We start from the raw sequence: 22,098 nt of genomic DNA, 5'->3' as shown, positions 1-22,098 counted from the left end.
GTAAATTGTAAGCAAAAATATTGTATAAAAATATGCAAAAGTACTTTTTGTCGTTCTTGTGTATATTTCTGGTGCGGCCACGAGAAAAGCTCTTTTTTGCAGTTGACAAGCAATTTTGACAAAGTTGAAAAAAAATTCAACATTTTTTCACCTCCGTGGCCACGCGCTTATATTATATTAATGGATAAAGCCAACAATTGTTGGAAAATTTAATTGAAAACAATCAATTTCCATAAAGTAGTGCGTATTAGCCCATGAACCCTTGTGTCGCGAAGACAAGCTTTTTGCTAGTTCAAAGCTATCTCCAGTGCAATCTAGTTTTCGTTCAAATAGTAATGTTGTGACCAGCGTGCGTTATCAGAAGCAATCGATATCAGACTTCCCTTATACTATTGAAATGCATTGCTATTTTTTCAAAAGCTGTACTGAAAACTGGATGTAATTATATCGAAACAATAGTAAACAAGACAATCTGACAAAATATACTCAGGTGGTTGACACACAGTGTCAACAAACACAGTAATATACTAAAAAAGAATACTTATCAACTAAAGAGAAACTTGAGCGATATTTTTTTTTATTCGGGAGTAATAAATACTTAATTCATGTTTATTTGAATTAAAAATGTACGAACTATGTAATGTAACTAAACTATAGTTTATTTGGTAAGGTTTTACATATAATGATGGATACAGTTTCTCATTAGCTTAACTACAATCGTATTATGTCTAAAGAAAAGATTTTTCGTGCAATAATGTGACGTTTGTTATTTCATAAATCATAAATCAAATCATGTAGAACACTTAACTCTCGAAACAAAACAAAAACTCTCGAAAAATCATCAGAAATACTAGTCACAGTAAGATCCCTGGATTAATTTTGAAGTAGCATTTTTACTATGTTCATTGTAATTTAAAATTTTAATAATGTAACAATATATTTCGTGATAGATGAGCAGCGTTCTTCTACAATCCTATGTAGCACATGCACAACCTTTTTGCCTTTCATTACATTACTGTGACGGTACTACAGACGAACAAACGTCAGCAGGGAAGGTGAAGTAATTTTGGATGCAATACAACCACGTATGTTTACATTAAAAAAAAAAGACTCAAAGATTTTCTACAGTATATTAAAACAGTGGAGTTCGCGCTGTTTCACCGTGTTATTTCCCACGCAACGTGCATTTGTAGAGGTAGACCCACCACAATTTGCGATATGGCACACAACGCACCACCAGTTCTAGTATCACGGTCGGGTCGGCCTGTACCATATCAAACGGATGGATACGGGTGCCGCCGCCTTTGGCCACCTTTTCGTTAGGGCATCTGACGATGGTACTGCCAGAACTGGTATGAGTTATTCATGTCTTTTATCCTGTGATGTTTGTGTTCAATTATATTGTAACCACACCGTTTACAATTTGCTCGGCTGCGTTAGCGTTTTCCTCTACTTTTTTTTAGAATTTGTGTAGCGGTGGCTCCAACAAGCGGTAGGCTTTGGTTTATATTGTGCGCGTGCCAGTTTCTGTGCTGGATACCGCGCTAGGAGGCCACCTTTGCACACGGTGATTCGGTGGTCCATATTTCATTCCATTCCCATCCCAAACCGTGTGTTTGTATTGCCTGCTACCCTGTTTCCTGCGCTCCTGTGATACCTTTTGCAAGAAGTGTTCTCAACAAAACGTCCACAACATCATCATCAACAACAACAGTAACAAAACAAAACAAAAAAAGCGCTAAAAGAAGCTCCTACTCCTCAAAACCAGTAACAGCACAGATTGGAGGTCGTTGAGAACGGGCAGGTGGAATTGAATTAAAAAATCCTTCATTCTAGGTAGTACATATCGGAGAATAAAATGAAAAAAAAAACAATCCACCCCAAAAGCATGCTCCTCTTTTCATAGCTTTGCAAAATCGATGCTGCGACCGGTGGAGAAGGTACTTTGGCGCACGGGAAAGTAACAACCACGTTTTAGCAAATATTTATTTGCAGACCAAATTCCCGTCGAACAAAATTCAAACATCAAACACAACCGAACCACCGATCCTCTGACTTCGGTTAGCAAAAATAAAGGGCTCGAGAAACAAGTTAGAACGAACCAAACCGGCCGGACGGGGCAAAAAAAAAACAGCATGTGGGCCCCCGGACCAAATCTATCGATGGCTTCTCCTGCTCCGTTGGTTGTTTGTGATAAAAGGAGGAAGTATTTTTTGAGTTCTACTTACGCCATCTGTTTTGTTTACTTTGTGTGTATTACTTTGTTCTTGTAGCATTTCCCAGCATTGCAGCATTGAGTTTGTTTCGTGGTTTTTGTTTATTCGAGCAGCTAGTGCAAACGGTGGTCGTCCTGTGGTCGTGTTATTCATTATTTCTACTAAAACTAAGATTGGTATGTAATGGGTTGAAATTCAATCAACCAAAACTGATTCACTTTGAAGATGTTCTATGGTTGATTGTTCCATTATGACGTTTGATTGCTATTAACGCTTTCTCGTATCGTGAAGCAATCATCAAAAGAAGAACGTAACACAATCCAAACAGAGCTTTCAATTCAATTCGAAATTGATTACAAAACAGCTCATCATGCGTTTGGCTAATAAATACAGTGGATTGTTTTCGAAATTGATTATCAATAAAAATATCACAAAATAAACACAGCTGCACTGCCTATGTTCAAAGAAACGTGCAATTGTTTACACAGCTTTGTTATTGCTCCTTCGCATAAGCTTAGAACAAGAAGCATCCAGAAGCATTTGAAAACTACTATTGACGTGTTGTTTTACGGTGCTTGGCAAAAGGGGGTGGTTGGCACAAAACAATAAACAAAATATATCCATGCGTCGGCCGGGAATCGAACCCGGATCAACTGCTTGGAAGGCAACTATGCTGACCATTACACCACCGACGCACCTTGAAAACGAGGCACAAAAACGCGTCCGTGCCGATGATGCGTTTGAATAATCATAGAAACTTATTAATTTGTTCATTTGTTTGTTTGTTTATCTATTTATTTTTTATTTACATAATTTTTCCTTACTCGAAATTTCACTTCGAATTGAATGTCGCTCATGTCAAACATTTTCAAAACTTAAGTTTTGTTAATAGTACTGCTACGTTTTATTGATAGCCCTTAAAAATTTTCATTCTCTTTTTTTAATAATTGGTTTGATTTGCTTGCATAATAGAAAGCATAATCTGAAGAAGAAATTTATATTAATTGACTGTTTTTATAACTGTACTCAATGGAATAAGATATATTTTTTCTTCTGCTAATTGGTTTTTATCTTTGATTTCAAAACAATAGAACAAATCCGTTGACCATAAACCGATGAAGCAATTATTTTGGTGAGGGACAATACTTTGATATCGTTAATATTTTTTCCCTGCGCCCAACATTTTTCATCCGAAAAGGACATTTCCGGCACGCGGTAAAACGATATTTGTCGCAATTAAATCACGCTAAATGGAAAGCATGGCTCTTCTCAGCCGTTCGGTCTTCATTTCGGTCGCTAATAATACAAATACCGCGTGTCGCGGTTCTCATTATGTTTCGAGGGTGTTTTGCAGCTACCTGCTACTAATGATCGTTTTCCCGTGTGCTGCTGTGTCGTATCTCTTGGATAGATTTCTCGCTGGACGCATGACCGCATGATGCGCTAATGATGCGATGCATAGGGTTGCGGCGTGGTCCCGGCTATTATGATTTGTTTCCCATGGAATAATGAGCCGTTATTTCAAGATCGCATTCAAGATACATAAAAAAGTGAAAAAATAGGATTAAAATTTATACAAGTACTATTTCAAATAAAACACACACATTTTTAACAATCATGCTAACTATGTAATTGAGGTGTAATTTTCTTTGCATGAGTTATTTCCAGGCCAAGTTAAAGTAATTGCTGGGAGTGCTGATCAAAGTTATCTGCATAGTCGTTTATCACGATATCACAAACTGGTGTGTTAATGACTTGCATGAAACAAAAGCATGATAAGCGATCAAAGCAAAATATCAACAGATCTAAAATATTGGAGTAAAAAACGTTTCATTGGCTCCAGAGAGGATCGAACTCACGACCTTCGCGTTATTAGCACGACGCTCTAACCAGCTGAGCTATGGAGCCATATTTATACTGGTCGCTAAAAGCACAATAAAATCTTGAAGGATGGAACAGAAAAAATAACACCCTTGCCCAAATAATTGTAACAAATTTGCGCGTGGCCACGGTGGTGACAAAATGTTGAACATTTTTTCAATTTTATCAAACTGCAAAAATGTCAAGCAAAAATGAGCTTTTCTCGTGGCCGCTCCAAAAATATACACAAGAACGACAAAACGCTCTACATCTGAATATCATCGATATTTTGTTTAATAAGTACTAAATAGGTACATAAATCAATTAGAAACATGCATTTTAGCACTATTATCTTAACAATGGGTCACAACTGCGCCAAATAGCTGTATAGCTGTCTTTTGTATTTTTCCATTTCGTTTGATTTGAAATATAAGTATGCTTAAATAGAGCTTCTAATTATCTCTAATTAGATCGAACAAGCGGTTAAATTGTGGCTACAACACAAGGCCAAACTATAAATGTATAATCTAGCTAAAGTATTTAAAATTCAGTATTTAGCAATGGTATATCTTTGCATTTGCAATGCGTTTTTTTTTTTGTTTGTTACCCCGTTCAAACGCAGTTAAATTAAAATTAAACTCCAATATACGGTTGGCTGTTTATTGAATTTGAAATTACATCGTAGATAGCTAAATTAATTTGTGGAATTTGTTGTTTGAGATGAGGAGTATTTTTCGATGGCAATTGTGCCGATTGAAAAAAAAAATACAGTGGGACGTCGTTTTTCCGAGTACTTCTTATTCGGCTGTCCCTGTATCCGTGTACATGAAAAACGACAGTTCAATACAAAAGTGATTTTTTACAAGTTGAGGCGAATATTGAAACAAAAACTGGTATCCAAGCTCATTGCCATAGCGTAAAACACTGAAATTCATGAAAATTTGAAAGATGTTCGTTACACAAACATGAAATTTATAAAAACTGACAGAGTTTTACCATATTATGCAACATTTAAGAATAATTTAAGAACTTTTGATAAAAACATACATGAACCCATTATCCGTGTTATTAGAGTATCCGAGCGAGGTCGTGTCTCGATGAGGCCGGATATTCTGCGCTCCACACAGAAATCTGTTCAGGCGATTCCCGAGTTATCTTTTATAAGCAGATTCAGAGATACGCGTAATTCTAATTTTGACAGTTCATGGAAAAAGTGGTCCAGCAATTGTGGCAACGTGAAGTGCATTTATTATGCATACATTTATTCGAGTGTTTCTGTATTGTGTGTTTTGGCCACTGTGTGTCGAACAGAAAGATATATTTTGACAGATTAACTTATTTTCTATTTATTGTGGAAAACGTACCCTTGGTGTTCAGTTCAATTTTTTTGTAAACTACAGTGGAACGCCGTTAATCCGGGGTTATCGGTTTTCGATCTAGCCTAGATACTCAAATAACACGAATAACAGTAAAACTTACCATGCATTTTAGTGCTTTTAGTGATGATAAAGTGCTTTAATAACGATTTTTTAAATATTCTCCTTATCAAGGAATGTCACCTTTGTATTCTACTGTCATTTCACAACAACACGGATATTGGGAGAGTCGGATGAATGGCGTCCCATTGCATAATGAATTCAAATCGGGAATAAGTAACTATTTTGTGTTTGCAACTTTTGCCAAAAATTCAAATTTATAAACTAGAAATTGTCTCAACTCAATTTATGTCGACTATTCATCTACCGGGCTATCAAGCGATACGAGGAGCCAAAGAAGCGATTTGCTCCAAAGAAGAAATCGGGCATAAAATTGATTGTCTGGACTCTAGCGGTGATCGAAAAAAGTCCGTATAAAGTTGAGCGTGCAATCTACAACGATTTTAAAAGCGTCTACGGGCCGTTATCAAATACAAAGTTGAAGGATTTGAAATAAATTAAATGAAAAGCATGTTAAGAACTAAATTGATATTATTTAAATCTATGCTAAAGAAACAGAATTTTAAAGAAAATGTTTAAAACATCTATTAGTATCTAATATTGACGAGATAATGAGAACAAAGATTTTCAATGCATCAAAATGTACTCACAGAAGCAAATAGATTTTAATCAATTATCAATTTGACTATTTTTATAGACAACTTCGTAAGTAAAACCAAACTATATGGAAATCAAGCCATTAGATCTTTTCAAAACCAGTCCGTCACTTTTTGCAAGATTGAGAGAACGCTTTTATACAAACAAATATCTTCGATGAGGACATGTTTACTACATTTTGCTCATAAGCAAAGCGATCTGATTGTATTGACAATTAGTTTGACTGGTCTGCCAAATGAAGATTTTTTTTATTTCTGAAGTTAGTGGTCAAATCATTTGGCACGATACAACGAAGACTATCTACTCTTTTAGGTAAAAGTTGATGCAAAATTTCAATATAAGATTTTATAAGCAATACATGAAATGTCGATTGGCATATTTCTTGATATAACTTCAAAATACAGATATCAAAGGAAGCTAAAGAAAAAAAAGTACACATTGGCTCCAGAGAGGATCGAACTCACGACCTTCGCGTTATTAGCACGACGCTCTAACCAGCTGAGCTATGGAGCCAGATGACCTTTACACAGCTTAAACTTGTACAGGTGTTTCATGTTGTTCCTGGGTAGAACAATTTCCCCTAAGCTACCATCCGAAACAAAGCGAGCTTAGAATTATTGAGTGGTGGTGCCGCACATTTCCAAATGCCGGTGCCTACCCTTCCAAGACGGGACAATCTATTTCAGTTTATTTTTATCCACCACTGCCTGAGTGCTTTTATCCATCCAGAACGGCAGCATAGAGAGAGGTGAACGTTAGGGTTTGATTTTTATGCCGCAATAGTTACGATCAGATGCAGCATGTCAGGATGGCCGAGCGGTTAAGGCACCAGACTCAAAAGCCGAGCATTCACATTGTTAGCTGTTGCAAAATGGTTTAATAATGCGATACTTACTATCTCTCGATGTATCTGAAGGTCTAAAGTCATACATACTGAAAAACGCCCTAAACTCTCTTGAATAGCTTTTCTCCGAAAGAGTATGTTGCTGAGCGATCTGGATTTCACAAGTAGCTTCCTTTCCCTTTAAAATCCTTCGTATAACCATCTCCTCTGTGATTCTACTTGAATCCCATAGCATATAGGAATCAATTAGAGTCATTCTTAGATTTGGATATAATATATGAGCGAACTGAGTAAGAGGACACTTGTGAAGCGTGGGTTCGAATCCCACTTCTGACATGAGCTTGTTGAAGAAATATAGAGAAAACTTATTTTTGCTGGATAGTCATATTGCTAAATTCTAATCGACCCTGAAACAAAAAGTTCTAGTTAAACCTGAACTGCCGAGAAACGCTTAGCGTGTGAAGCTGTTAAATTGAAAATTGTGTGGAGGTTTAAACTCACTCTTTCTTTTAACTATTAACGTGATTAATTTGTTACTTTGAGCTAAACTAAGTTTTTCAATGATTTTTGGAAGATTTCGCACACTTAAGAATGCTAAGTATAAGCTAAGTTTTCCGGCCATTTGACTCAATCATTGGTCTATTGAAGCTACCAACAACTTCGTTGCTTAGAAGAAGCATGCACAATTGACTTAGCTGCAAAAAAATAATTGCACAGCCTATGGCTCATAAATCTAATGCAATAAATGCAGAGCCGTATCGATTTTCTCTGGCACCTCTTGGCCGAAATACATACACGGACTTCGAGTGTATTTCAGTGTTCACTTTATCTGTCGATAAATTCTTAGTACACTTGTCTATTATCTTCTTTTACACAGTAAATATTTATCGTATGCGTACTATGCAACAGAGCTAGAGTTTCCAAGTAGATTATTTATTTCCGTGTCACCTGCCTTTGAATTAAACAGTCCATCAACTACCGAGCATCCAAATAAAAATCAACAAACAGGGTTTTACGTTGTTTTCAACATTCTGTAAAATCCGGCAAATTTAACCTCTGACATGGCCATAGTGTTAAATTATTCGAACGGATTATGACCATAATAATGTCAACTGTGCGATCGTATGAAGTGTCACAATAAAGAACCATTCTACTTTGGATCGTTGCTTAGGCAACATCTTCAGCGTTTCACCTTAATTCTTCAGCCTTCAGTTCTTCCGTCTTCAGTTCTTCCGTCTTCAGTTCTTCCGTCTTCAGTTCTTCCGTCTTCAGTTCTTCCGTCTTCAGTTCTTCCGCCTTCAGTTCTTCAGTCTTCTGTCAATTAATTGTTGTAAAATCAGTGGTCATTACAATTCCAACATTTTAAATAACATTTCAAGACGCTCAAAAACTCCTGGAACGAATCCAAAACAAAATACGCAGGCAAACAAAAATCTAACTAATCTAACAAAATCAAATCTAGGATCTAACAAATAACAATAAGAATTATGTAAAAACGTTAAAGTATTGAATTTTGATTGTAAAAATCACATTAAACTTTTTCTGTCATCCTCAACAGCCGTTGTAATGAACATTTTACTTAACTCAACTTTAGTATTAGAATTTGTAACAAAGGGACAACCTGCGAATTCTTACTGATATAATAATAATGCAATAATAATGCAATAATAATGCGTCGTCCTGAATCATATTTTAACTTGCAATTGTATTATGACGATTTCTTAATTTGGTGCCCTCCAGGTATGGCGTCTTAGAAGGTGGCATAGACCCGACCAAACCTATGCTTAGTAAATGTGATTTATAGATCAATGTAATTGTCGGAACCTGAGTAAATGTAATCTACGAGATATTTAAAAAATGGAGTAAACAATAATGACCAATAACCTGCAACATCTCAAATAAAAAAGAAAGCATTAGTCGCCCGAAAAGGGACTTGAACCCTTGACCGTTGGATTAAAAGTCCAACGCTCTACCGACTGAGCTATCCGGGCCAGTTGCGAAAGGGAACTCTACAACCCTAATGCTTCTACCAATACCTGTTGCGCGCATGTTCACGTATGACGTCATTATCGATTTTTCTTTTTACTGCGAAATACTGGCGTCCCATCAGTTACGACCCCCTCGAGTTACGACGATTTGCAGATACAACGATTTCGGCATTTAAAAGTTGTCATTGAGCAGAAATTGATGTATTTTTTATTTTTTGCTGATAACCGTTGCATACCAATTTACAAAGATTCCCCAACTACCCGATTATGAATAGATATTCATCGTGTAAACGACTTTTGTAGTAGAATTAATACATCATCGAACATTATTTTAAATAATAAATACGATATTATAGATTCCTACTCTTCTACTTCGGGTGTAAACTTTATATTGACAAATATTCAACTTACGAAATGCTTTGGGATATTTGTTCGGTCCCAAATAAAGTCATATCTCGGGAGACACCTGTACTGATGTGACTACGGAACACATCGTTCCTTGTTGAACAACGGCCTCATTGTGAATATACGAATCATGTATGTTCTTGACAAAAAAAAAAATTGGAAGACATACAACCACTGCATTCACAAACTTGAGATTTTGTTAAAATTAATGCAGTAAATCGGTAGTGAATAGAACATTTTGTACGGTCGTGTGATATCGAATGGTTGTAAAATAAAACAATCCAATATTACAGCTTGAAAACGATGCGCCATATCTGTACCGGTATTGTCTCCGCAGCTGAGGCAAGGACTCCGTGGCGCAACGGTAGCGCGTCTGACTCCAGATCAGAAGGTTGCGTGTTCAAATCACGTCGGGGTCATCTTGAAAAGATGTTTTGCACGCTTTTTACCGGCCCTTTTTTAGTTAATTTTAAACACTTTGAGTGCCATGCACATAACGTATCACTCAGGCCATGTCCGATGCCAATGCAAGATACCAAATCATTGCGGACGTGGTAATGGTAAATGAGTTGCTAGCGGAACCACAAACACACTGAACGACTATACCAGCGCACCACTACGCACCTTAAGTGAAGAAGCGTTTTCTATCAAATGTCGCTTATGTTTCGAAGTTCATTACGCACAACACCATCTTTTTATATGCAAGAGTGGAAAATAAATCTCAAATGATTAATTTGGTCGCGAACATGTTCTCTAGAGATTGAAAGTAAATAATCTTAAATTTGATCGACGACGTCTTTCACAGGCTCACCAAACTACAAAAAATACCATAGCGATTTCGCTGCACGATCTGAACTCATCACAAGAAGGAATGAAACTGAATCTGTGAAAAGAATAATCAATCGTATCAATATTTGGAGCAATACTGAGAAAGACGGTGTTCTCTCGATTGTATTGGTGCCTTACACCGTATGCACTGGACAGTTTGTGCTGTCTCATGTATTTCGTTTCGTCCAGAAACTTCGAAGCCTTTGATGTGGTGTGCCAGCAAGTTCTAGGAAAATATTTAACGGAAAACTCGCACAATTGCACCAGTGCCAGCGATGCTTCTCGATATTTCCGCCTAAATGTATGCAATAGCTACCATGCAATGTAGCTATATAAACATGTATGTTACATAACCAAAGGCGCAAATCAAATTTAAAATCGCCAGCTCTTTTGATACGTTAGGGGTTGAGCTGAAAATGTTTGTTTAAATTTAAAAAAAGTCCAAACACCACACATCGTTCTAACCTTGTTTGTGAAACGAGCTAAAAACAAATACTAGGCAATTTTGAACAAATCGTAAAAATAGACATTTGTGTCTTCCTTTAACTTTAGTGTCATTGCACACAATTTTGTAAAACACATTCGTGCACTCCCCGCCCGACGATCCTCAATGTTTCCTCGATCAGCTCGGTAGCACAACAGGTGTGACAAAACATCATTAGCTACGATTGTTTTTCGAACCCTTGCTTCGAGCCAACCACGCGCGGTACGTGGGAGAATTTTGGAAGCAATTGCCCGCCGTTGAGCTGTGCAGAAGCAAACGATGCAGCCGAAACTCTGAACCACTCTATGATAGGTGTCCGCTTGCCGAACGGGTGCCAGAAACAAATAGACGCTGTCAGATCAGTTGTCAATCAACCTGTCGAATGACATGTGCAGCACACTACTGCTGGGCGGTACATATCGCATCACGCACCACGCCATATGCCGGGCGCCTTCTATTTGAAAGGAGAGTGCCATGCAGTGATGAGAAGAAAGTAATCTATTTTTACGGCAAGGATAGTAGAAATGGAAGATTTACTTTCCTGAAAATAATATAATTGGCACAAAAAAGAGAAATCAAGGGAAATTGTAGGTAATGTAGAATTTGAACGTTCACTACCTTACGACCTTTCTGAGAACTCCTTTGGTTATTATTATAACTATTTGAATTATCACACACAAAACATAATTCTCGATAGCATAATATTAGATAATATCCATAAAGGCTTATTGCATGAATATATCTATAATGGACACTACTTTCCGAAAATGGTAATCGTATTCATCATAAATATACACCTTGGAATGCAATTGGAATGTTGGACATTATCAATCATCATTTGTATCGCATAGTTTCACAATCAATTCAGTATTGAATTCACTAATGCCGTCACTAATTGAATGCAAGTCGGCCAGCACTCATTACTTACACTGAATGTACATCCGATTCCGCAAGTTGTTATCAAACAACAACATAAAGTAGAGGAACAACAACAAAACAAAAACCCGTCCCAGCCCATCGCTCGTAGGCCCCCATGTGCACGGTTTGTTTTGCATTAGCCTGTCAACGTCCCGACAGTTATGGCGGGTAAATAAACCACCCTCAAAAAACTCCCCAAATGCTCGCAAGCGTACTCGCCAGTGCGTACGATGAAAAAGGGATACCGAGGCACTCTCATCGGCACAGCATTACGGTACTGCTCCACGGCCAAGGGGACCCCGGGAGCAGAGGCGCGTGCAGACGATGTAGAACAGGAGGGCCCGATCCATAAACGTCAAGCGTACCAGTGCCGAGCTATCACTCATTGCAGTTTCATCGCTTTTTACACCGCTGAACACCGATGGCGCACTTTTGGGGCGTGCGTCCGATCAAACACGCATCGAGCATCGGATGGCGGTACGGACTTTGTTTATCCACTCACGGTGAGCTATGCCAATAATGCAAACTATGCCCCGGCAATGACTAATTGGCTAGCGAGTCCGGCCGTTCATGGTAGCTACCGAACTCGTCCCGCACCGTGGTCCACGGTCCCCTCGCTCCCGATCAGGAACTCAATTCAACCAGCATTCCCGCCAGAAACAGAACCGTCAAATACAAAAGCAAAGGACAAAAAATGCTTCAGTTGTTTCGGGGTGTGATTGTTCGGTTTTTTTTTGTCGCTACTACCTTTTGGCTATTAAAAGTGTGCGCTAGAAAAAGTGACGGACACACGACCCCATATCGGCATGGGGTTTCTTTTCTAGTGGCGTTCTCGCTACGGCGATCCCTGTGCCTGTTCTGCTGGTGGCGCAGCTGTAAACGGTAGATTTTTTATGATTTTCACGCATTTCATGAGCACTTTTTATGAGCCATTTCTTTCACCGGCGAGACGCGTGTGCGTATATTTACACCGATCATTAACATCATCATTCGGTTTTTTGGGGGTTTTCGTTTGTTGTGGGATAATTTTACCAGACGAGTGTAAGAGAGTGTACCGCGGAACGGTCGTGGAAGAGGAACCGAACAAGGCTAGGTAAGAAATAGTAGCGTGAGATAAAAATTGGGGATCACATTCCACATTTATTTTAAATTCAATCGTACGGTTGACCACAGCAAAATATAGGAATATCGGAAAAATGTGTTTAGCATTTTATATTGAAATTAATAATCGATTGATACATTCGATTGATCAAAACATCTTAAATAAAAGGGTTGAATAAAACACCGCACTATAATTAATCAATCAATCCATTCGTTGTAATTTGTAGTAATTTAAGCAATTATTTGGGCCTCAGTAAGCTTAAAATTGAACAATTCGACAAAATTGAAGTAATTTTTGATTGACTTACTATTTTAGTTAAATTCATTTTTAGGGAATTTATATTTTTAGCATTTTTAGCTTTAATTCAACTTAATTTTCATTCAATCTAAATATGCAACCATATCCATCAAGAATTTTTGTAACGTATTATACATCAAGAACGTGTACTGGAGACGAAAACGATAACGTAAGGTGCGACAAGGTGCATACAAATGTAAGCGCGATAGAAGGGCAGGAGTATCAACCGTATTAAGTAATATGCCAGTAACGAAAGAAGCCTGAGCGACCGAGAGACAGTGCTCCAACTTGGCAAGGCCTAATAGAGTGCATCTATCGTCATACGAAGGAAGCGGAATAGAGTGATGACCCAGCGACCTACGAAATACGATCCTCGTAAAACGTCTCTGGATCCTCTCAATCCTTTGGAGCAGAGATACTTGGACAGGAGACCAGATGATACAGGCATATTCTAGTACGGAACGGACCCAACAACAATAAAGGGACTTAAGACAAAAACGATCGCTAATTTTAGTGAACATGCGACAAATATAACCAAGACTTTTGTTGGCCTTGTTGATTACATAGTCCGTGTGCTCTTTGAAAGAGAGACTCGGGTCAAAAGATAATAAGGTTTTCTTCTTATTATTGGCGTTAAGACCCCTTATTCAGATCATTCGAGACTTTTTTCAGTTCCAAGCAGCCGGATAGGATAGTCAGTCCTTGCTACGGGGGTCGGTCCATTATAGACTTGAACACACGATGGAGATGTTGTTCAATCGTGCGAGTTGAAGACTGTACCACGGGACCACAATAAGAGCAAAAGTATTTTAATTTGTTTTACCTCTGCTGAAATAACATGCAGAATATAATTTAACTTTTAAGCCCGTTCTTCGAGGATAATGCTTTTTTTTGTTTGGTGTTTGTAGAAGTTATATATGTGGCTTTGATTTTTGTCATCAATTTGGTATCACCATATTTGATGGAAGAAATTTTAGTCTGATTTTTTAAATGTAATGTTGATTTATTATCATTCATTATCATTCGTTCTTCACACAAAAAATAAACCGTTGGCTAGGTATTGTGGATACTTTACACCAGTGGTCTCCAACCTGCAGGATACCTGGATACCTTACACCAAGTGTCCAAAACATAAACTACTTTTGTAATACATTTAAAATAACTCCATAATTTTTACATATTTTCACATTTGAATAACAAGATAATAGCTTTCTCAAAAATGAAAAAAATGCTTAGTTTGTTTGACGTAAGCTTAGCGTTAATGCAGCCAGAACAAGCCACATGGCCACATTTCGTGCAAACGCCTTGTCGTATTGAAAAGTTTCTGCCCACGCGCAGACACATATTTTCCTTCGGTTTTCCAATCCACAACATCACTCCCATGCACAGTGTATGCACCGTAGCTGCAGGAATGTGTCTGCACCGTCGCCTTCTCTCCTACCTGTCCCCCCCCCCCACCCCCCCTCCGGCTAAGGCAAACTGTCACACCGGTGAACAATTCAACCGCCGCGACCGGCCTAAAGAAACCGGCGCACACTCGGCGCAGACCTCGGCGTGTGCGAAGCTCGTGGGAGTTGGTGAGATTTTAAAAATAGTTACCCTGTGCCCCTGTGTCTGCCGGCCTGGGCGGGCGTGAACAATTTTCACTAACCATTTTTCCACCTCCCGAAAACACCACTCTCCTTCGGGCACCTGGCGGGGTTTTTTCGGAGTGGCCGGAGAAAAATAAACCTCAGCGGCCGGAGCTAGCTGCACACTGACAAGCGCTCGCGCCCCTGGATTCGGCAAAAGAAGTCGTTTTCCCGTCTGCAAAGGGCCCGAGTGCAAAGGCTTTGAAATATTATCCCCCAGCGGCGTAGTGTACGGAGATGGGGGCCACATACATATTATCCGCCCATTACCAATGTCTCTAGAAAGATGGTCCGGGTGGTCCGAAGTACAGTCCGGAGAGTTGGTGCGTTATGGATGGATTTCATTTTCCGATTTCGTCGCAACGGGATGTGAGATTGCGAACGACCGCGGTGGGTAATATGCACTACCAACGGATGCTGGCTGATTGTTTTCACCGTGGTTGTAGTTCTGCAAACCGGTAAAAAAAGGAAGAGGATTCCAGCATGAGTTACTGTGCTACCAGAGCACAACTTTTCTAGCCGGCGGATTTGATTAGTTTCCTTCGAAGCAGGGTGGTTAGTGAATCATACCGCGAGCTAGCAATTTTATTAGTTTTGGATCTGGGAAATTAATGTATTTTCCACTCGTGTTAATATCATTACTAAACCTTTAAATACGGTTTGAAACTATGAAAATTATGAATATATTACTTGAAACGACACTAATTTATCCTCAAACAAGTCTCAGCCAATATTGTACGATTACATTTTTACCATTGGCCTGACACTTAGTGTCACATCCGAGTTATCCTGTTGAAAATCGTCTTCTGGCGAACTACTAATAAATTCAAATCTTGACCAAAATCCTTCCCATAGATGCTATTGTGTAGAAGCAACTACAGACAGCCATCCGCACAATAGGCACACTGCGGGGTGTTTCACTTTGAGCTGCAAATGAAATTGTCAGTAAGGATGCAAAATTAAATTGCGTCCGAAGTGCCGTCTATCCGTGCGGGATCGGCCCAGGTGGTGGACCCCGTTCTCAAAATTAGCCTTTTTCTCAGCGTAACACCGTCATGATGATCCTTGTCGAGCGTGTATCGCCACCGTATCAAAGGCCAGTAATTCCGCTCAGCATGCAGCGGGACGGGATGCAACTGCTCCACGTCACACGATATCGTCGCATAATAGATAGTAGTAGCAGAATAAGCGCACAGCACACACACAAACACACGGCTTTCCAGCCATTTGCTTCCGGTACGTAATCCAAATATAGCATGCGGTGCGTAGCACGGTGGGGTGACAATTTAATTAAAATACTAGCTGCACTTTCCAATCTGCACCCGCAACCGAACGTGGCGCTCTTTGCCGAGTTTGAAACTACAGATTCTGCCTCCTCCAAAGCCGACCGAACACGCCAATCCGTATCGTTGTAAAACGGTTGCAGCACCATCGTGGCCAGTGGGAAAGATGGTTCGGTGTAGCTGTGCCCGGGATCGTCCGTTCGGTTGTGGCCTGTGCGTGCACATTCCTCTAACCGACTGGAGAGATTTTTGCTCTGCCTCTGCTCGCTAGGCTTTCGAGAATTTGTGGGGAAAATGTTTCATATAAATTTCACATCCACCCGCACCTGCATGACGCCTTCTATGCTCTGAAATCATCGATACTGGGAAGATGAGATGCAACAATGCAAGTGGTCCTTGCGAAGATGCACTCCACCAAACTATACTCTACTACACACACTTGCATCTAGTGTCAGCAGTGAACGGTACAGTGCACGATGACTGATATGATGACTGATGTGATATGCCAAGTTACGGTAAAAAGGCGCTGGGAAGTAAACATCGAAATTGTAAAAGTAAATTAACCCGTTTTATTGTCTAGGTTGCAGTAGGGCGTACTCATAGCTAAAAGGTACAATAGATTGTTCGAGTAAGGATGATTGATTTTTATTACCACGATTAAAGGTTTTTTTCCGCAAACTTGTACAACGTGATGTGAAATTCATGTACGATAGTCGATTGAATTACTTAAATGGATGGAATGAAGTATTTCGTATAATAGTTTATTTTAAATAGTTATTTAGCTTTCCGATTGCTAATGCTCTGATCAAAAGTAACCAGGCTCAAATTGTTGTTAAGATTGTTAAGATATGATATTAAAAGGACTGACAAGGATTTGTAAACTAGCGTTTGAGTAAAGTTAATATTCTTCGCGTAATTTTTAAATCCGTGTAGTTCCAAACTGTCCGATGACGCTTAATATTAATTACCTTACTAGTTTACTAGTGATGGGTAAAGTTGACAAAAATCCGGAGTAGATAAAGTTGGTCGCCCGGAGTCGGAGTTGTAGATGCTTGAACTTAATAAGTGGTGGGTGTTATTTTTGTTAGAGTTCAAATTTTATCTCGTAAACTCCAGGGGAAGATAGGTAAAGACGGACACATGTTGAATATCTAGAGAAACTGAATCTCTAGTTGGTTGTTCCATGACTTCCGGTTGTCATCATTAAGGTAATTTGTTGACATCTGTTAATCAATATTTGACAACAAAATTCTTCAAAATTTTAAGTATTCATCTAACACTATAACGTAATGTCCGTCTTTTCCCACTTTGGTGTCATGATGCTTAAACTACCAGGAAATTAGTGTATGCTTTAATTGCAATTCTTTCACCAGTTATGTGCTTAATCAACACGATAACTCATTCACATCCTATGAGACCTGCCGAAAATATTAATAAAGGAAGTTGCAAAGCTTAAGACCCATAGTAGTAAGATCAGATCCACTAGCATGTGCACGATTAAAACATGTTTTGTTCCCAAATTTGACCAAATGGCACAAAACATGCCAAAAATGTTAAATGTTAAATAATAAATTCTTCAATTTATTATTAAATTCTAGCTTCCCCTACATTGTGCAACATAGATTAATTGAATATCATTAATGCTGCAAAACACTCTACGAATCTACAAATTTGCTTCTAAACTAATGCAAAAGAAAGTACAAAATAACACAAAAACGAGAATTATTCTGTTACTATTGATAACTTATCCCCAATGACAGACCGTGGCCATGCGTGATGATGTTGACAGACCTGGTGGTCACACAGCATCACGTTTTGTTTAATAAATTCATTAAACCCTCTCAACAAAACCGAACAATGGTACCAAAGCAAACCGATTATGTTGCAGATGGGGAAAGCATTTTTTATTTTCTGTTCTAATGCTTTGCATTCAATCAATGCATTTGATGTTGTTACTAAAGCTTACTTTTCAGGAGTGTTCGAGTGGAATCGACCGATTGTCGATGATTAAAACATATGCCGCATGCGTGTCGAGAACGACAACGTCGGTACCATCAATCTGCTCGTTGGCATTTTCACGGAAATGGCAAATTTGTTGAAGGCAAAGGTAGAGTGTAAATGTGACGGTCAGGTTGGACGAAGGTCCAGGGATGATAGAGGGCTTGCGAGTAAAACTTTTCATTGTTTTGGGGGTGTTGTTGTTGCTGTTCCATCCGAAACCGAGTGTTCCGAGGTTTTTGTTTGTTTCCGAACAAACGCACGAGGCCCTAGTGGAGGGTGGGTGGGTGAGCTCAGCATTTTCACAGCCGACACGGACGGCGTTACCGTGAAAACTTCTCGTTTTCCGCCGGGCTGGAATTATTGTTTAATTTACTGTTCGCCCCACGGAGCACGGCGCTCTATTTATAGTGCTTTGTTTACGTGACATTTGTGTGTGGCAAAATGTGTGAGGGATGAAATAATGGTACGAGCTGCGGACGGGGTACGCCTACCACATCGTCACACACACATACTCTTACACACGTTTGGACCGCTGTGGGAACTGCGCATTCAACGTGGAAGGAGTTTTCCACGCAACCGGGATACGCAGGCAACGAGTCCGGAAAATCCTGCGTATTGCACGATAGCAGCAACCCGGCGATGGAAAATGGAGCGTATGGAAACTGGCAAAACTAACTTTGGTGTATCGGTTAATTTTTAATTGGGTCAGATCGATCACCGCTCCCGCTATGGGGAAGGTAATACCCTCGGGGCAGCTGCCTCGTCCGACGCTGCGACCACGAAACAAAAACTTCGTCCCGTTTCCGGTCATTTGAATTGTGGTTTTATTACTACCGTCACAGGGAATAGTATCACATTAGGAGAATTATATCCCACTGCTTGTTGAATTAAATTGTACAGTCCTACGTGTTTCCTGATTTTGGGGAGAACATATTCATTTGGTAAAATAGTGAATGTAAGGTTCTGCCGAGACAAGATATTGCAAGAACCATAATCATTTCTGATCAGTTTATTTCATACAATGCATACATAAAGCCCGTTTTGTCGTAGAAATGGTTCGGTATGATTGTATGCTACTGTGGTTATATGTGAATTGATCGGTTTAGGGATATGAACCCATTTAAATTGGAATAAGTTAAATATAAACATTCTTACTAACCCTCAAATCAAATGAATTTTTTAAAAGCTAATCTGGGTGAATAGACGATGCATCACACACAATATGCAATGTTTGGAATCCAGTCTCTAAATACCGACGAAGTGTTGTCCAAAGTGAATTTGTGGCAAATTCATTGATTATCCGAATCTGACGATCGGACTACCTGTTTTAACTTTAGGAGACTACAGTAAAACTGTAATGAACCTTTATTGTCCATGTCTCGAGTTTGAGTTTGAGTTTGTCCTTTATGTATTTTGATTTTAATCGTTCCACTCACTAATTTAAAAATATCTTTTATCTCATTTCGTTTTGACATCGGCTCTTACTTTATCGAAGTGTTAGTTTATTGTGCATAAAAAGTGAAGATAACTTATTAAGCTACTTAGGCCACTACAAAGGCCAAACAGGCAGTGTCGCAAAAATGTTACTGTCAATGTCATAAATAAATTCTGATTGAAATAATATCCCACAATTCAGACATATGACTCGACGACGGTTTAAAATGAGAAAATAAGCCTCTGAATATGGGAGTTGTAAACATACGTTTGACCAAACATAGGAGGATACATCCTTCCTCGCAAACATAGAAGAATAAATAAAATCCATGTCATCGTCAATTCATGGCGACGAATGTTACTCGACGAACGCGTTCACCGGTACGGCTGAATGTCAGCGTCACGAGCTCTGCAGTGATGATCAGAGGTGATACTCAAACAGTTGTTGCGACCATGCTTGGTGATAATTTGTGAAAGCAACTCTTGGTCAGTCACTTGGTCGCGACATTTTCTGTCGGTGATCTTCTGTTTTACCCGACAGATAATCAAAGCAGATAGAGGTAGATAGCTCGCTCATGTGACCAAGAATTGGGTGCTAAACAAAATCTCACCAAGCACGTGAGTTAGAATCTCACGTCTGATCATCTCAGTTGTGTACATGAGCTTATTTGAGCTTCGTTTCAGTCATGAGAGTTGGTTACTGAAACAGTGGCATTTAGCAACACTATTAACAGCCAGAAAAAGTCATGATTATGCTTGTGACGGAATTTTAAGCTCTGCTTGTCAGTCAGAGTATCGGGTTTGACTCAAGCACTCGTACGTCGCTTTCGGCATGTCATGACGCACTTGCATCGAGTATCGGCTATGAACATCAAGCTGAGTATCAGCAATGAACATCAAGCTGAGTATCAGCAATGAACATCAAGCTACCACGGATATGTTCATTGTTTTCGGTGGTGATTATCATGTGAGTCTCATTACATTTTGCAGCACTGCTTGTAGGTGACTGAAAATAAATTATAAAATAAAATAAATCAAAACAAATACCTCCAACATTTTTCTAACGATACATTCAAAATTTCTTAAAAATAATAACCGTTTTTAACTAAATAATACAATCTGCAACAAGCTATTTGTACGATTATAACTGTTTCAAAAAGTCCGTAAGATTAGCGTTTAACAATCCCTGGATGCGCCGGTTCTACCTAGTATAATTACAAGCTTCACTCCTCATCTCTTTGCATGCCTCAGAACGGCCGTGATTAGTATAATTAACGCAAAGCAATCATAGCTCGAGGTGTTAACATTAAGCTACTTTAGCCTAATGACATTAGGACATCGGTTTGCTGCCAGAACCGTCACCAGCCTTCACATAGCTTACGAGTGCTCCAAGTGCTCCCAGAGCGCCACGGAAACAGCTGTTCCCATCACCGATAAGCGTCAAAGCCTCACCGCACAGAACGCACCAAACCCTTGACATTAGATCGATGCAGTGGCAAGAAAAAAGACCCCCAACCACCCCGGGCGGTACAGGTGACCGTCCAAGTTCAAGGTCTTTTCTGCGCTTGTGGCTCACGGGCTTGATCGAGCGCAACCACCACCGTCACCACCGGCCCTGAGTGGTCCGTTTTTTTCTTCTTCTTCTACCATGGATACGTATCTCGAAAAAAGCACACTCAAACCAGCTATCTAACACCTCGGGGTACCTCGCACCACTCTCAAACACCACCACCCAGCTGTAAGCCACCTGTTTACCTGCAAGTAGGGGTTGGTGGGGTGTGCATGCGCCAACCGAACAATCCACTAACACACGCTCACCGAATCCACTGTCGGCTCAAACACGTTGATGATTCGATGGTGACCGCGGAGAGCGGTTTAGTGATCTTGACTCCCGCGGACCGTGGAGAGCGCTTCAATGGCGGGTGGCCACGATCATGGCCGACGATGGACGGTCGAAGCTCCATCCCGTCACATCTGATGGGTGGTGGGAGAGTAGAAGATGATGCAAAGAAGTTATTCAATCGCAAAACAGTAAGATAGCAAGGGATCACTCATCGTTACATGCGCTTCGTCAGTGTTCGATGATGATCAACTTTTTGATCAACTTTTAAAAAAGTACCGGCAATATTTGGGGTACCATTTTGAATTAGCATGTATCAATAATGATTAAACCATCGCCCCCGCTTTATTTGGCAACATATTACTGCCAGCAAACCAAATGTACTCCGGATGGCATCTAACCAACACACTTCTAGCTGCTGGCACACCTATGTATCTGCCCTCGCTCGCGCGTACAATAATGCAGCAAGCCGTTTGATTGCATAGTGATGAGTCAAAACCAACCCCAGGCAATGTGTAATACCTGCCGCTGTGTTGGTATCATCGAAGCGCCAAACCTTCTAGGCCCCAGCGTGTAACCCTTTATGATCAAGGTAACACTTAACCAAAGTTGGCTGAACGATGCTGCATGTTGAGGATGAGTGCGCCATCGACGCACGTGGGACCATTGCCAAAAAAAATGTTTGTGAATAAGAATGATTGTGTAATTGACGTGTTTTTGTGTAAACATGCCCCTGCATGTCCGATGACAGTTGGAATGTGTTATGCATTGGAAGAGGGAAAAAAACCAATAAATGACACAATTTGGATTATTTTTGTGAAGCTATTTACCTACATTCAAGGTGCAATCTTCTTCAAGACCTTGGTAACTTAGT

General features: G+C 39.6%; 1 protein-coding gene and 5 non-coding genes across 6 annotated transcripts in view; 2 read left to right on the top strand and 4 right to left on the bottom strand.

Moving 5' to 3' along the window:
* The window catches only part of LOC120895453 (polypyrimidine tract-binding protein 1), a 272,802-nt gene that overhangs the window by 27,658 nt on the left and 223,046 nt on the right, over positions 1–22,098 (top strand). The gene's annotated exons all lie outside the window — the stretch shown is intronic.
* Trnag-ucc lies at positions 2,840–2,911 on the bottom strand. The gene has a single exon. It is a non-coding gene; the product is annotated as a tRNA-Gly (tRNA).
* Trnai-aau lies at positions 4,051–4,124 on the bottom strand. The gene has a single exon. It is a non-coding gene; the product is annotated as a tRNA-Ile (tRNA).
* Positions 6,609–6,682, bottom strand: Trnai-aau. Its single transcript has one exon. It is a non-coding gene; the product is annotated as a tRNA-Ile (tRNA).
* On the bottom strand, positions 8,932–9,004 carry Trnak-uuu. The gene has a single exon. It is a non-coding gene; the product is annotated as a tRNA-Lys (tRNA).
* On the top strand, positions 9,754–9,825 carry Trnaw-cca. Its single transcript has one exon. It is a non-coding gene; the product is annotated as a tRNA-Trp (tRNA).

This window comes from Anopheles arabiensis, chromosome 2 (assembly GCF_016920715.1).
Source record: "Anopheles arabiensis isolate DONGOLA chromosome 2, AaraD3, whole genome shotgun sequence".
NCBI classification, from domain to species: domain Eukaryota; kingdom Metazoa; phylum Arthropoda; class Insecta; order Diptera; family Culicidae; genus Anopheles; species Anopheles arabiensis.
This window is presented reverse-complemented; position numbering and strand designations above follow the sequence as displayed.